This window comes from Linepithema humile, chromosome 8 (genome assembly GCF_040581485.1).
Source record: "Linepithema humile isolate Giens D197 chromosome 8, Lhum_UNIL_v1.0, whole genome shotgun sequence".
In the NCBI taxonomy this organism is placed as follows: Eukaryota; Metazoa; Arthropoda; class Insecta; order Hymenoptera; family Formicidae; genus Linepithema; species Linepithema humile.
In genome coordinates, this window is record NC_090135.1 from 11,542,065 (window position 1) to 11,558,757 (window position 16,693).

Sequence of the window (16,693 nt, forward strand, 5' to 3'; positions counted from 1 at the left end):
CTATAAAAAAATGTCTAGATTCTACCTCTTTTTTTCTTCTAGGGCTGGTCAGAAACATCTTTTTATTCTCTTCTTCATTTCGTAATTATATATGCACATTCACAGATTCTCAGTTTACAAACACATCCGTTAATCTAAGTTCATACCTGCCCGCTCTCATTATTATTATATCTTAACCATCGATCGAACTGTCCAAGTTAGCGCGATCCAAACAGTATAAGCCAGAAATAGATTGTATATAATGATTATAATGAATTTTGAATTTCGTCGCGCTTATATTTGTCACACTTGATAATCTTTCAGACAATCTTATTAGAGCTAAGTAATAATAATTTCTGCATTTCATGTAATAGCTGATGGATATGCGTATTTATGGAAATTTTTGTTCCATCATATTTCTCCATCTTTTTTCTCCTTTTTTTTGCCCCTTTCTCTCTCTTTATCAGGCTATATATCTTAGCAATTGTGTAAGTCATATCGTGTAAACTGTATCTAAAATAGCCGTGTTTTATAATGTGTTGAATCAAGTCCAAGAAAAGAGGAAAGAAATGTATAAATGTTATATGAATAGTTCCTTGATTATAATCTCTCAAAGCTTGATGTATTTATACATATCATAACTCACATATTGCATTAGTAATATTAGTTATGATAGTTATTAGTAATATTACTTTCAGAATGATTGGATTTTAATTACCGTTTTAAGCATCGTACACTACGCGTGGCAATACATCATAGTGGATATTCGAATTGTTTATTACGTATGCTTTCACGTTCAAAATAATAGATCTTTGAAATACAGATTCAAAGAAGAAAAAATAAGCTAATATTAATGTAGAATTTGCAAATTAATAATTTTTGTTCAATAATAAAAAAAAATTGTATTGTATGTGACTGTTAGCGAGCATCATATCACGGCGTCATTGACATTACAGAATGAAACAACTTATCTTTTTTTAAGCCGGACGATTAAATAGACTTTTTCTTCCGGAAGACTATTTCTTCCTGAAATTGAGTTATTTAAAGATAGCCGTAGACCTGCACTCCCTCGTTCACCCGTGGATTGTAAGATATCCCCTTGATTATAGCGAATAAAATAACAGTGTCCATCACTGAAAGAAACGCAATGTGCTCGGAGGGGCGCAAAAGAGGGATGCAGCTGAGATCAAACGAGTCGGGTTTCTTTGGTAAGCGGTCGCGTTATCGCAGCATCCTGTCATTATTTTACGATTAGACCGATGGAGGAGGCATTCGGGTAGTTGACAAAAAAGAGCGACGGATCTTGACAGAGGGATAGTGTGAGCAAGAGGGTAAGAGATGGGGAAGAGAGTAGTTTACAAAATATATCGTGGATTACAAAATCAAAATAAAATAAAATTTGGAGAGCAAAACTTGAAGCAAAGCGCAGAATGTTGGAGCCAAAGTATACACAAGGCTCATAAGATTTACACTTTGAACAATACATTGAAATTAACTTTAAGTTGAAGTGTTTCTACATTTTATTTTATTTTGTAAGTTTGTATATAGTTGTCATTTCAACGTTCTGCGTTGAAGAGGAAGTTTAAGCGGCCGAGGAACGGGGATTTTAAAAGATAGCACTTTAGTGCAAAACCAACCGGATTTACTGTGTTTTTCCCGTAGACATTGTTTTTTCTTTTCCCTCCGGAAAAAGTAGCGAAACAATTCGCGAGATACTGACTCGAGTGTGTAATGTAAAACTTAATATTAACCCACCATACTTTTAAAACGTGTTAATCAAATATTGTGTTTGCGAGTATAACGGAATATCCCATGCATATCATACAAAAATAATGATTAAACTACCATTTAATACCAACTATTGTTGCATCGGGTATTTGTCATTGTCAGTTTCGTGTAACACAAACGTATCGTTATGGAAATGTCTGATCATAATAATAAATATAATCGGATGTATAAAATCGCATCGTGTCATCGCGTCGCGTGTTTGTTAATGCGATAATTCAAAGTCGCGAGTTACATGCCTTTTATGTTTGAAATTATCGCCGCTCGGATAAGTGCAAATTGCGAATAATCTGGAAGATTTCATTGGGTGACAAACATATGTTGTTAGCAAAGCCACTCATTAGTGGCGATAATAATTCGCTTTATGTGAAATGGCATCGAAAATCATGTGTTTTCGCTCATAGAGCTGCTGACAATACTATTAAAATATCGATAACATGCGCGCTCCATTAACTCCATTAACTAATAGGAATTCTTTATTGCATAATCAGTTATAAACACATGAAATATAGCTGCAATTTTTATGAAAATAGTACAAAATTATAAAGAATATTTCTGAGTTTTTAGAAGAAGAAAATGTTGCATGTAAAGAAAGATGTAACAATGTGTGTGCACAATATTTTCAGAGCGAATCAATCAATCGATTTCATTACAAATTCAGAATATAAGTTTTAGCAATGTAAAACATTCAAAACTTTTTGGAAAATATTTTTCATTAAATTTACAATTTTTGTGTAACATTTTTTTTAATTCTGAAGATTTTAAACCGATGGTTTAAGCTTCAAGTTTAAGTGCTACAGTAACATACATATATTCGACATTTTTGTCTCAGATAAACTGGAAAAGAATTATCAAGTATAGATTTATCTTTTTTCAAAAGGCTTTCATATGTCAAAAATTGATGTATGAAAATGGAACTTTAATTAAAAATTGACATCCTGCGGCCGATTTCTTCAAAGGCCTCGATGTATTCTTAAATTCTGCGTGTCAACAAAGGTATCGTCACATAAAGTAACGTTTGAGAAACCGCAGAAATCTAATTTGTCGTAGATTCCTCGAGTTCTTGGGACTCGGAAAGTTTGCAGGACACGACCGGGATCGTCATAGTCGCGGAGAAAACAGGCAGGCAAAACGCGCGCGCGCGCGCGCGCACAGGCTCCGCGTAATAACTTAATTTAAACTAAACTACAGTTTAATAATTCTCCTGGCCCCGGGTCGGCCGTGGAAGATGCGCCGGCAACCGGCAATTTCAGAGCCGCCGTTAACTGCCGGTCGTTAGTCCCTTTTCAAAACTCCTTTCTTTCTTTCTCTCCATCCCTGCGCTTCCCTCATGCCCTCCCTCTCGTCCCACTTACCCCCCTGCCCTGGTCGTACCCTCGCGCGGCTTCAGCTACCAGCGCTCGGTCACGAGCTAATTTTCGAGCGTGGCTTGCGTGTCGTGAATATCGCCACGGGCCCTCCTCGGAAATACTCGCGCGGCGCAGCGTGGTGCGACCGACAAATTGAATCGTCCTCGTCTTTCGGTCGACCGGGCACCTTGCTCCGAAATACCGGAGCTGCGCGATCTACCAATTCCCGCTTCAGGTTTCATAAAAGGATGACTCAATAATGACTTTGATTCTCAAATTGCCTTTAGCACAATTGTCCGAATCTTATATTTCTCGCTAAAAACAAGTCCTCATTTTTTTATTCTAATTATATGTATATCTTACTTTAGGTATGCCGCATGTGCTAGAAAAATTATTTTTTTTTAATAATCATATAATTGAAAAAAATAATAAAAATATAACACCGATTTTTATTATTTTCTGGAAAGTCTAGGTTTGAAAAATTATCGAAATAATTCACTTCGGAGAAGTTCTATAAAATGCCTTCTATAAATAAATATATAAAAATTTATCAGTAAATTAAGCGTTCGTGCACTCGCATCCTCATGATCCTTCCATCTCAGAATCTTTGATATACAAAGGATCATGCGAGCGTAGGCCAAGCAGCCAGTCAGGCGCTTACGAAGCGCCATGTCTGCAAGATTCCTTATCGCACGATTTCTTGTGTGACCAGAAAGAGAGAGAGAAGAAAAAACATTAATTAAATAGTTTGAGTTATGATGCAGAGTGGGGGGTGGGTGGGATAACGGATGCATATAGTGGGAAGATACGGCTGACAGACTATAAATACGTCATATTTATATGCCCCGCTAATTGTCTTTGATGATAAGAATCTCTCTTTTATTACTTTCTGAGTTACTTCGCCAATTTTGCGACGTTGCAACTCCCTCGTCTTTCTCCTCCCTATCCCTATCTGGCGTATAAATGTCTTGCAAATGCTATGTCGCAAACTGTAAAACTCCGGTTCGCATGGATTCAATTCTTATTATTGAAATATGAAGCGCTTTTAATTCTATATAAATTCACAAAAATTGAAAGAATTATATTATTTTCGTTTAGTCTTCAATATAATTATATATAATTTCAATATTATTCAATATAATTAAGAGCATTAATGACTGCAATAACAGAGTATTAGCAAAATACGTATAAAATGCATTTATAAAATACAAGAATTTAATTAATCTTTATAAAATGACAAAATCTTCATAAAATAATTGAATAAGTCTTTGTAAGATTTTTTTTAAGTGATCTTTATATCATGCACAATTATTTCATTTGCATTTTAATGTTCGAAAGAATATCTCCGACTCAAACAATTTTTCCGATCCTCAAAGTTGTGCGGCGACTAAGCGGATTGTTCGTCGTAAATTAAGACGCTCCCAAGATCGCACATAATTACGCGGGAAGAGAAGTGTTTATCAGCCGGCGCGGATTTTTCATTGCGGCGACCCGCGGCGACAAAAATGAATGAACGTCGGCAAACGTAAAGTGTCAATAAGAGAAAGAGAAAAAGAGAGACAGAGAGAGAAGGAAGGAGGAGAGAAAGATATCACTAGAAAGTATTTCAAATAAACTCACCCGTTGTGTCGGTCACAATGCTTTCCACCTCTTAATGATCTTGTTCTTTTTTGGAATTAACCCTCCCCGCGATGTTGTGCGGCACTTAATGTCTTCCCTCGGAGAATATAAACGGTCGGATGATTTGTGAAGCAAAACGTCGTGGTGGAGAACGGTAGCTAAACAGTACAATGTAACACAAATTCGCTTACGTTAGTCGTTTAATGTTTTTCGAAGAATTCATTTCATTTATTTTTGACAGTAATAGTGTATAAAACCGGTTTATACTGATAATACTAATCGTAAGATTGGAGAGATATCAACATAATAACAGTTATTCTAAATAAAAAAATTTTTCTTTAAAAAAAGATCAAAAATTAGCTCATTATTAATTATTATTAAACAGTTTGGATCTCAAAATCGAACGTCAATAATTGAACCTTTCGAAATGGTTGAAACTGTTTAAATCAACTTTTCAGATAAAACAATTTGGAAATTGAGATCTTCGAAACACAAAAGAAATGAATGAAGCCACTAAATTCTTCACAAATTTATCCTCATTCATTCATTTCATCAATCCTTCATAAATTCTAAATAACAACAGATCTTTTCAACAAGAATTTATACGACAAATGTGTAATATGAAATATTTATCAGAATTGATGTATAACAATTTATAAATATTAATCTGTAATTAATTATACTCTTAATCAAAGTTTGAAAATTATTCATATCCATAAATATTATAGCCTACAATCTAAAAAATGTCCACCAGTTCGACATCTTTAAATGTTTGACACGTATAAAAGATTGAAAAATGTGTATATAAGAATCAATTACCAGAAATTTTTTATGTAACATTTAAAATTTTAAATTTTTTAAAACTTAAAATCTAAATTAAGATTTTCAAAATATATTGCAGCGATACATGGTTTGTTTCCAGTATCTTCACTATAATTTCGAAATTTGGCATTCAACGAATTTGAGAGTTTCTGTACTCAATTTGGGAAACGAACGAGTGAAAGAATGTAAAAATAATCTATCGACGGATTTGAATTTATCGCGCGAGGCACGCCTATGTCTGTATCCGATAAATATAACCGCGGGGTTGGCATTTGCATTCGATTAATGGACGGACCGTGATAAATCCACGTTTTTACGAGCACGCGCACCGAGAAAATTAACATTTTCAGCAGTTCGCTATTCTATTATTCGCTACCGACCGCTGTCAAAATTAATGGCGACCTCTAACACATTATATGATAATCGAAAATCGCTAAGTTGTTCCATCGCGTCGAAAGAATCGCAATTCGGCACGTTATTTCCAATGGAATTCGCTTGTCGTAATCTCTGAAATTGATATGCAAATAACATTTTTATTTTCGTGAGAATTTGTGTGTTTATCCACCACAAAGTTAGTTCTGTACTAAAATACATTTTAACTTATCTTAAAATATTAATATAATAATGATCTTATTTATCTATGATTGTTAATACAATTTTTTCTAAAATATTAATAAAATTTATTTATAGTTATCTGACAACCAAACTTTCAAAACTTGTCAAATTAAAAAAAATATCAAAGTTTGTTTCAATTTATGAGAATATTTCAATATTTTATTACAAAAGTATTCAATTAATTATTTATCGAGTTAATTAATAATTAATTTCTTGCTACGTTTGCATTACTCATTGTCAAGAAATATTAGATAAGCTTGATGTAAATAATCGCACATTATATGCAATCGCGCCATTGTCTTTGAATGTGAAATAGCTGATGAGTTTTATCATTTTGCGACTGATAATGAATGATTGGTCATTTAAAACAATCGACTCGTATACCGCCGTTCAAGATATCACGCGACGACGGGGATATAATATCGCGCTTCGGCAAATGACACGCCATGGGGTAACAATCCGTGGTTGGTAGTTAGGGTGGTGTAAGCCAACGCCAAGTCCGGCACGCAATTTCTCCTTTTTAAGCCAAACGCAATCAGCCGAGCGCGAGAACGCTCGTAATGCGCATGCAGAATTATACAATATTGACCTTCCGCAGTACACAGTTCGTATTCGCATTACGTTAATAATAGGTTGATAGAGATAGGTTGCTGCAAAATGCATTACTTGTATCAATAATTTACTTACGGATCTGGAGATTCATATATATACAAACGTACGAGGCAATCAAAAACTTTTTTTACAATTTCTTTGATTGGTTAAATTTTCTTTTCGTAGGAAAAATTCAGAATTGTTAGTTCTGGAAAGTTTTTAATATAAGTAATAAATGTTGAAAGCTGAAAATCACATAATTGTGATTTCACGTGGAAAGAAACACGTGGCTAATCAAAACTTTGTTAAACTTTAAAAGGAAAAATCAGCTTTAAATTCTGAAGCTGAAAAAGATGCGCGACAGCTCCTGCTGTCGCAAACACCCCAACTTTTTGTGTAACCAGAGCTTCGAGCATGATTCGAGGCAATTCCACTTTGGAAGAAACGTCAGAGAGCCGCGCGGTATTTTTTTTACAGCGCTGCTGTATAATTTTTCTAATTGACACGTTAAATAAACACGACGGGTAATTAAGTTTGCGTGCGGGGAGGGCGCCAATAAAAAAGAAGCCGCCGCGAAATAAACACATAAACTCGCAATTACCTCGCGCGTCGCAGAAACAAGTTCAGAATTCGCGGACGCGTGGGATTTAAATGCGAGTATTTATTACCGGCTGGTTAAATTCCTAGTATTTACCGGGAATTAAGAGATACGCGAGCCGCAAGGCCATATATTATCCGGCTTGTCGCCGCGTGTAACATGCGCGCATGTTACAGCACCGTTAGACGCCCAATTCCGACTTTTTCGACGGCTTGGAAAAGCTCTGCCAAGCGGAACGATCTCGTCAAATTAAAATTTATTATTAGATCCAGTTTATAAATTGAATAGATAATTATTGGCAACTATTGGCAAATTGATTATCATAAGTGAAGTAGCCAGTCTATGTAGAATGTTCATTACTTCTCAAAACAATACATTATTTTTATATACCGTGCATACTTGTATTTTGATACTGGAGATAAATTACAACAGTGTGCAATACGAGTTTTATCTCGTATAATATTTTTAGCGTTTTCTGTGTATATTTGTAATGCTAAATTTAAAAATGTAATCAAAATTTCTCTACTTAGTTTTTATTATATTTGAAAATGTGTAATGCATATATGATAATATATCACAAGATAAAATTATAAGAGTTTAAGGAGCCAAACGTTAGATATCAGTGTGCAACAACTGTATTCTATTATAAAAACATCTTATACAAACGTTTCAGCCTTTCTCTTCAGGCCATTCTCAGTGTCAAATAAATTAATTGACATGAAAGTACACTGTTGTTACAATAAAGTGTGCCATTAAACGAAATATAATTAACGCATTAAGTAGAGAAAGTAGAGAAAAGTTAAAACTGAAATTAATTTATATGGACAAAACATTTTAAGTAAATTCAATCAAACTGTCATTTAAATCTCATCTCATGTTTTAAAAAATGTTTATTAATCACTTGAAAATTGTGTTTGAGCATGACTTAAGAAATGACTGATAAATATTATTGATAAACTTTATTTAAAAAAGCAATTGCTGTCATAAGTATGCAACGTTATTGAAATAACTTGCTTGATATGCATGAAAAACCTACGTGATAATACGCTATATTTAGCGTTACAAAAATATATATCGCGTTGAATCGATTGTACTCTTAAGGCCTATAAAGCCCTTAGAGCGGCACTTCCGATCATTCCTTCCCACCGAGCTGGCCGGTCAGCTAACCGGCCCTCCAGCCTTTTGATGCCGGTTATACGTGGCCAAGGATCGCACGCGAAGGTATTAATATATAATTAACCGGCCTGGTTGTAGATCGTATCAGAAAAGCCTCCTTATCGGCCGACCGATACGCCGGCTACCCGTATTATGCGAGGATCTTTTAGTTCGTAGCTCGTTCGATGGCCTTCCTGCAACCACCTCCTTTTCGTTCTTTTCTTCGTGTTCGCGTCCTGCCACTCACATTGTCGCGATGTGTTCTTCGATTATGTTCCTCGATTATAATGCGGTTTCGTCGACCGAAACGATATTATGTCTGGTGTCGGTGATTCAGTTCGCGGTTTGTGATCCTGCTGATCATGAGCATTCGAGGATGTAAATATCTGAAAGATCCGGACAACACGATAACACGTGGTGAATTTAAGAAATCAAGAAGTCGATGGCGAGCACGATCTCGGAGAATAATACTTCCAAACACTAAATCGGGTCGTTGACGTGAATAAAAATAGACGAGTTACGTCATCAACAAACATCGTCCACATTAATTTACGTCTACATTTATTATATTTGATCATGCGTATAATTAAATACGCGTTACATAATAGCGGTGGCTTTGCAAGGCTCGTCTTCATCGGTCGATCCTTTTCAAGCTGACCCGCCAGTTGCCGCATCCCATCTTAATTAGGTCTTCACTTCGGTCATCGCGCAATCAAGATGATCATTTGCATATATTTGCAAACAAGACTTAATATCTCGGACTTGCCGCAGCATTAGCACACGCATAATCGCATCGCGTTATAATCAAGCGAATGTATGCGACTTAAGATAAATCCGAGAGATATATGATGCACTTTTTCCTATATAAATCTCTTTTTAGAAATTCTTTAAAAAATTCTACAACAAAAAGTTATTACTCGATGTTAGATTTAATATTTATAAACTTTAATAATCAATGTATGAATATTTAATTGTTTTAAATATATAAATACTTAAATGTTTTCTTAGGAAAAATGTGATAGAAATATTTAACTCTTATAACCAACATATATGTTCTACTAGTTCTTTGTAAACATACTTTTCGATTTTAAAATAAAAGGAAACGATAAAAGATATTTACTTATTCAGCATTCTATTCTAGTGTTGAAACGCAGTCCGCAAGCAAAAGATAAAAGTTGCAATAAAAATTAATTCGTAAACAGAATGTTTTGTAGATATAAAAAAAATTTTTAATCAATAAATATAAAGTTAACAAAAACATTGCTCTCGCAGAAATTTGCAAATTGGTTGTTAAAAAGTTCACACGGAATTCTTCAACTGCAAATTCTTTTATCCTTTTGTGCTAAACTTTGCCGTATTTAGTTTAATTTTTTTGCTTATTTTTGCACATTTGCTTGCTTCATTTTTATGAGTTCTTGCAGAATTTTCAAAGAAATTATTTACTTCAAGCTATCTCTCGAAATTCCATAAGTTTTTACACTGTCAAATTTCAAAATTTATTAGTGCGGAATTACGCGACTGGTCAGCATTGGAATGGGCTTTTTAATTTGATAAACGCGCATTTATATTAACCAACAGAGATATAATTTCGCCTAATTAATTCTGTCCGCCACGTTGCGCAATCACCGTGAGTCCGGCAAACCTCTCGCGAATAAAAACGAGCCTTAACATCTGGAGCATTAATATAAATGTAATTAAGCGTCTCTTAATGAACTGAACGCACCACGTGTGTTAAATCAAATCATTTTTTAACTAAGTTCGAACAACTTTATCTTTGTTATTGCGAGAACGCACGAAGCGCGCTGAATGCTATATTAAATTCTTATATTAAAACAAATTCTTAATCAAAGTAGTCTCTTTCGGAGATACAATTATCTATCTGAAGATAAAAAAATGTGTTGGAATATAAATTTCTGTAATTATTTATTACTGAAATAATATATTTAATATATTTGTAATAAAATTCCAATAATTTAAGACTCAAAGTGTTTCAATTACTGAAAGGACGAAGAATTATACTGCTAGGAACACGTATTCTAAATTCACTATTCCTTCTTATCGGGCGTTGCCACAAAACAACAATCGTTTGAACAACTAGCGTTCATTTCGAACCCTCTTCGCTGTGTGTTCCAAGTATTCCGTCGATCTTCATTTCGCACTTCGCGAGTCAGGTATGATGTTAGCAGTCGTTCTTGGAGCAAGTCGAAACCTCCTTTCCCTACTCTCGCTTTGGTGGGTAAGGGGGGTTGGAGGGGGAGAAAGGGCGCTCGGAGGGGAATGTAACCGGGCGTCAGGAGGATTGATGGCGTCTAGATGCAAATGCAGTCAGTCTGGCACGCAAGCAACGTATCCACCTACCGACGCCTTATGCCAGTTAACGCCTTACAGCTTAATAATCTTGTTCTCTCTCCTTCTTCGCCGTACGTGTCCTTTATCACACTCACTCGCGCGCGCCAGACTAAATTACTTTATTAACCCTCTTTTCCCGGGATCATTCTTCCAACCCTTGCGATCCCGGAGGAGGCTAAATCGACCGATGGGTCCTTACACAGAAAAGATCTAATCCATCCTGCATTTAAATGCAGGTGTTATTAAATTTACATCATCGTTTCAAGATACCGCGCGCGGATACATTTAGTAAATAATTTATAACAACAATGTGAGGAGTAAATTTTTAAGCTTCCTAATTGAGCAATAGCTGTGCTCTAAATGTATATTCATTGAACAATATTTATAAGCTTATTTTTATTATTTGATTAAATTAGTTTCAGTAAATTGAAACGTAGAAACAAAAGTTAAAACAAATGATTACAGACGCAAATGATATTTGGCACTTTCATAGAATTCCCCCCCCCCCCCCCCAGTAGCGTTAATCACTCTCTAAAGGGGTGAGTTGTGGAGTTTGGCTGACCCGAAATGGGTAGCGTCGGCGTATTTCTGCTCACCTGAAAACTGTATTGTTAGCCAGGTAGGAGACAGTGGTCTCCTGGGTGTCAGGATGTCGTTCCTAACGCTAATGACGTCGTTGACTCTCACTTAACAAGAGACTACCTTCTAAATAGGGGCTTGCGTCCTGAAAGCGGTCCGGCGACGCTCACCAAGCCGGTGATTACGAAACTCGAATACACTTCTGAATTGCATTTGTCGTATAAATGCTGTGTAGTGAGAGGGTTACTTTGCATCGCGCAGTTCTACCGTGATAAGGTAGTGTTTTGCGTTTGCGTCAAGCGTGCGTTTAATAAATAAACGCTAGCCATAAGAAAATAATGAAAATATACGATATTTTCGACGACTGTCAATTATATTGTTAAAAAATTTCCATTTGACTTTAATCTTGACATGAAGATTGGCAATGTGCTTATCTGCACTATTGTACCAAAAACCGATCCCTCTATTTCATGTTTCCGTTTCTGCGATTTCATGCCACGCAACGCATCGCATGCGAATTGCTGGTCGAGGCGAAACCGCGATGGCACGCATAATACGCGAAAGTGTTTCCCGGGACAACTCAGGTGTAATTTAAATTTAATTGCACGTTATTTCGGGCGTACATACACATACACGCGTGTAAGATGAGGCGAGGCCTTATTAAACGCCTTCGGGCTATACGCTGTCCCGCTTCCACGTTGACGAGCTTGCTCGTTTCGCCTCGCTTGGCCTGCTAGTCCCTGCGAGATCGAAAAAGATCAGGTCCTCAGGTGCTCCTTCTCGGAAAATCATTCTTTGAGATCTCCAGATTTTTTCACGGCAATAATTGAATAATTAATTCTCCGTGTAATTTTTTTCTTTTCAGGATTTTATCTTAGAGAAATATATTTTTGTCGATGAATTTTTATGTTAAATTGTGTAATTTGCAAAGTCTCCTTCGTAAAAGAATTAATAAAATAAACTGTATTAATCGCTACTCTCGCTTTACTCTTGCTTCAACTCTTTTCCATCGTTATTTCGATAAAACTTTTCCGAAAAAAGATAATCTTTCTTCGTGTTCACCAAAGGATCAGTTTCGCACATATCCGCACATATCCGCCTCTTCTCTTCTTTCTCCTTTTTCGTGCATTTCCCTCGCTCGTTTTCCCGGCGAGTAAGACGTCCGCATAAAGGAGAGTTGCCACGAAGGGTCGCGTGCGTCGTTAGAGACCACTAACGTATCATCATGCGATTACACCGCGCTAAAAACGTGCTACGTCAACGCGTATTAAACGCACACAGCCGCGAGCGATCGCGTACACCGACATGCAATCATCTATAAAAACGCCTCGTTCGCCAGTAATTGATTGCAGTTCCGACGGTCCAGAATTTCGCGCGAAATCTTTATCGACCATGCTGGATGATGATACTCTTCGTCATTGATCGTGCTGTTTTGCCCCCCGAAAAAGGGAATTTTTAATCTCGTTCCACGCGAGGCATTTATTAGGTACCGTTAGCACCTTTCCATCGTTAGTAATAAACATTTTGCGAAAAAGTTGTAATGCTACCTATTTAAATAGAAGAAAGGCACAGCCAGTTCTTTGGTTCCAGTTTGGTTCTTTCTTTGCCAGTTCTTTTTGGTAGCTAATCGGTAGCTAAAGGCTCAAAATAAAAATTTATTCACAAATATTTACTAACTTGTCTCTTATCAGATGCTTTTATTAGCACACAAAAATAAAGTTAAACTAGATTTTAAAATTAACAACTCTATTAAGTATTACGAAACATGTCATTATACTAAGAAAATAGACCAATAAGAGTCAAATCGGGATTGGTTTTACTTATTTATTCTTTCCTTTCTTCGTAATTTCCCTAAAATTACTATCTCTGTGATGCGAGATCGTTTAATTGGAGTTTAATCATAAAGCAGACAAATTATATCTTCAATGAATATTATTCTTATGCACATCAATCGCGGCTTGGTTTTTATTAGTCTATCTTTTTAGTGACATCGTTTTCTATTTTAAATCTTCAGTGCAGAACACTTTAATTAGTGCAAAATGCAAATTTGAATATTAATTGCAATTTAAAATGAGCAATTTTCCAGAACCTGATACTTTTAAGATGACTGGATACTTCGATGTAAAATATTCATACATATTTTATGATAAAATAATTTGCAGAATGTAGCAAACAGATATAAGAGTTTAGAAAATGTTCATTTGCACACTGTATAAAGATACATATATATTAGTCTGATTGACGATGTGTCGATACTTAATGCGTGCATAAAAGATGGCCATATAGTGCGCGTTTCAATTTGAATCGTCGGCTTAATTACACGCGACATAAATTGCTGGCGTTGTAAGTCGTTAAACGCCTTATTAGCTTTTCAGCCGAGTATTAAAGACGCATTTTTAAAAAGTAGCGAGATCGCGACACTGAAAGTAAAAGAACGGATAGACTACGGTGCAATCAGAGTGGAACGCCCGAGAAAACGGCCGCTAATTGGATCATTATCATTGGAATCGCAGACAAGAATCGTGTTTGAGGAAGTATATGTCATTTATGAAATAGCGTTCAAAGGCCGAACCCGTCGTTAACGTATTTATTGCAATTAGTTGTAAGAAATTATTATAACATGCGATAAGTATCGAGTATGTCAGGATAAATGCCAGGATACTTGCGGAATCACGTTTTCATTAAGCGTTTCATAAAGAACGCGCATGTGATTTTTATTATCCTGATTTATAATGCGGACAATTCTGCCGTGAAACTTTTATGTTGATGCGATATTGATGCGCTGCTTGATTGCGTCGCTCTAATCCGCTCTTTTAAAAATTTAAAGGCATTGATATTAAGGTGAAGGAAAATTAAATTTATTGATTTGTTGTTAAACTGAACAATCGAATCTGACTGATGTTAGTGCGTGCTGAACTAGCAGATTTAAACAAAGAAATTTAATTGTAACTACGAAATTGCTCGATTGTTTTTGTCAAATCTGGGTAGTAATTTATAATACTTTTTGTATAAACAATATTTTATCACAGAAAAATATAGAATTAGCAAACTATACTTAGCTACGGACTAAAAATAATATGTTTTCCGCATGATACAAATAATAGAGTTTAGGAATATAAGAATCATGTTAGTATAAAATAAGAAATTTGCATAAAACATTGAAGAAAAAGGAAAAGGAATAATACTAAATGTGATAAAAGTCAGATCAAAATAATCAGTTTTAAGACAGATAAAAAGAGATCGTACGAAGTCAAGTAGCTGACCTAAATTCTAAACATGATTGACATTTTTTTGAAAATAGAAAAACATGAGGCTTTTTTGTTGCTATCGTTTATAGCGATTCGTGGAAAGATCTTTGTGATTTGCATTTCTATGAACTAAAACAAAAAACAAAGATTTGCGTAGAGTCGCAAACATCTAAATAAAAAACAACATTGGTTTTTAGTTGATTTTATGTGATTTTTAATCAAGATTTAATTTGAAATTGATCTTTACGAGAATTTTAAAAATAAATAAGTCGATACAAATACAACTTTTTGAAAAATTAAATAAATTAATTGTTAAAAAAACTCGAAGTCCAAATATATCAAGTATTTTCAAAATATTATTTTCAGAATCCATGTAAGACTACTAACCATTATTATAACTTGCACGAAATGTTAGATTATGTAACTTTAAGTTAAACCGCAATCTCTGATGGAATTAATTCGTGTTCTCCGATTTTTAATCACGAGGCGAACGTCTTAGATTGACCTCGGCAAAATCAATGCATAATTCGCACGTTTTCTTTTCGCTTTTAATATTCGCACAAGTCAGTTGAAATGTATTTACGCGGTTGCACTTGAGGTCGAGCATAGTCTCGTCGTAGCCTGGCGGGGAAGAAGTGGGGAAGAGGGGGGGTTATTATCGGGCGCAGTTATCAAAGTTGATAGATGATAGCGGGCGGCGCGCTAAATAATTTATGAGGGAACGAGTTAAACAATTTTCACGTCCGGTTTGATCGCGGATTCATCGTCTTAATCTATTTTCGTTGCGTTCGCCTCGCAGCGGAATTGCATTTCCTTCTAACGAGGGAAGCGGCTGTCTCCCGGCGTAACGCACTCGATGCATAATGAACCTGACATGATGATAATGAGTCGACTAATTCCATGATATGACCACGACACGCTTCAACTCGACAGTGAAACCCTCTTCTACCCGTGATTTTCTTCTTTCATATAATTATGTAATAAATTAGTGCAATTATAATGCAATAAAAAAAGTGACTAAACTTCAAACAGCTATTTCTTTTTGTAAACAGAATGTTTTAGCATCTAATAATGTGTTTTACAATTTTGCATAACTTGCATATCTCATAATATAAAAAATTGCACATATATTTTAATCGTGAAAATTGCCCGCCTTAGTTTTGTCGCAATCGCCCGGAGATAATTATTAATTACTGCCACTTATTCCATTATAAAATTTGGCTCAAGTGAGCGCGGTGATTGGCTGGCATTGACACGATATAGGTATTATCGTTCGCGACGATCCTTCAACCTGCCACTGCACCAAAGCGCTTATTACGGATTATAGATTATCAATAATGAGCGAGACGCGAAGCGAACGAGACGGCCCGCGAATAAATAGCATCTAATTACGCTGATTAATGCCCAGCCCTGCGATTTTTCATTGCCTTTGGCCACCTCAACGACGATTTCGAGCCAATCCACAAACAGTGTCTACCTGCCATCGGTAAATCTTAATTGACCAGTTATCTTTGATAGCTAGATCGAAATAACCTGCGATGCATAATACGATGCGATCGATTTTATCTTTTTAATCTTGCATTTTACGATATTTTCAACTAACATCACACATTTTTTGTTGTACAAAAAAAGTAATTTTCAGGAAAATAATTTAATATGAAATTTAAAATAAGTTATATTAATTTTTATGGAATTTATAATAAACTATATTAATTTGATTTTTGTACATTGTGCAATTTATAAATTCGTCAATGTATTGAAACTTTTAGTTTTGGTTTTTTTTCAATCCTATGTCTGTATTCCGACTGCATATTTTGTATTATAAGCATAAGATAATATTTCTCAATTTTGTGAACAATTAAGCAAAATTGTAAATATATAATTAAAGTTGTATATAATTATTTCATATTATAGTTTTTGGCCTAAAATTCAAACTTTTGATTCAATTCAATATATTGTTATTTTGTATCAATGTTATTTCGCAGTTCGGAAGACTTATGTTC

General features: G+C 35.2%; 2 protein-coding genes across 7 annotated transcripts in view; one reads left to right on the forward strand and one right to left on the reverse strand.

Annotated features, from left to right (window-relative positions):
• Positions 1–16,693, reverse strand: part of Myo10A (Myosin 10A) — a 149,990-nt gene that overhangs the window by 98,817 nt on the left and 34,480 nt on the right. For 5 of the 6 annotated variants that reach the window (XM_067360508.1, XM_067360506.1, XM_012369637.2 and 2 more), the window contains exon 7: positions 4,734–4,891. The exons of the other annotated variant lie outside the window; for it this stretch is intronic. The gene's annotated coding sequence lies outside the window, so the exon portion shown is untranslated. The remainder of the gene's footprint in view (positions 1–4,733; positions 4,892–16,693) is intronic. 6 annotated transcript variants of the gene reach the window in all.
• LOC105673773 (homeobox protein unc-4-like) overlaps positions 1–16,693 on the forward strand; it is a 32,182-nt gene that overhangs the window by 5,924 nt on the left and 9,565 nt on the right. The gene's annotated exons all lie outside the window — the stretch shown is intronic.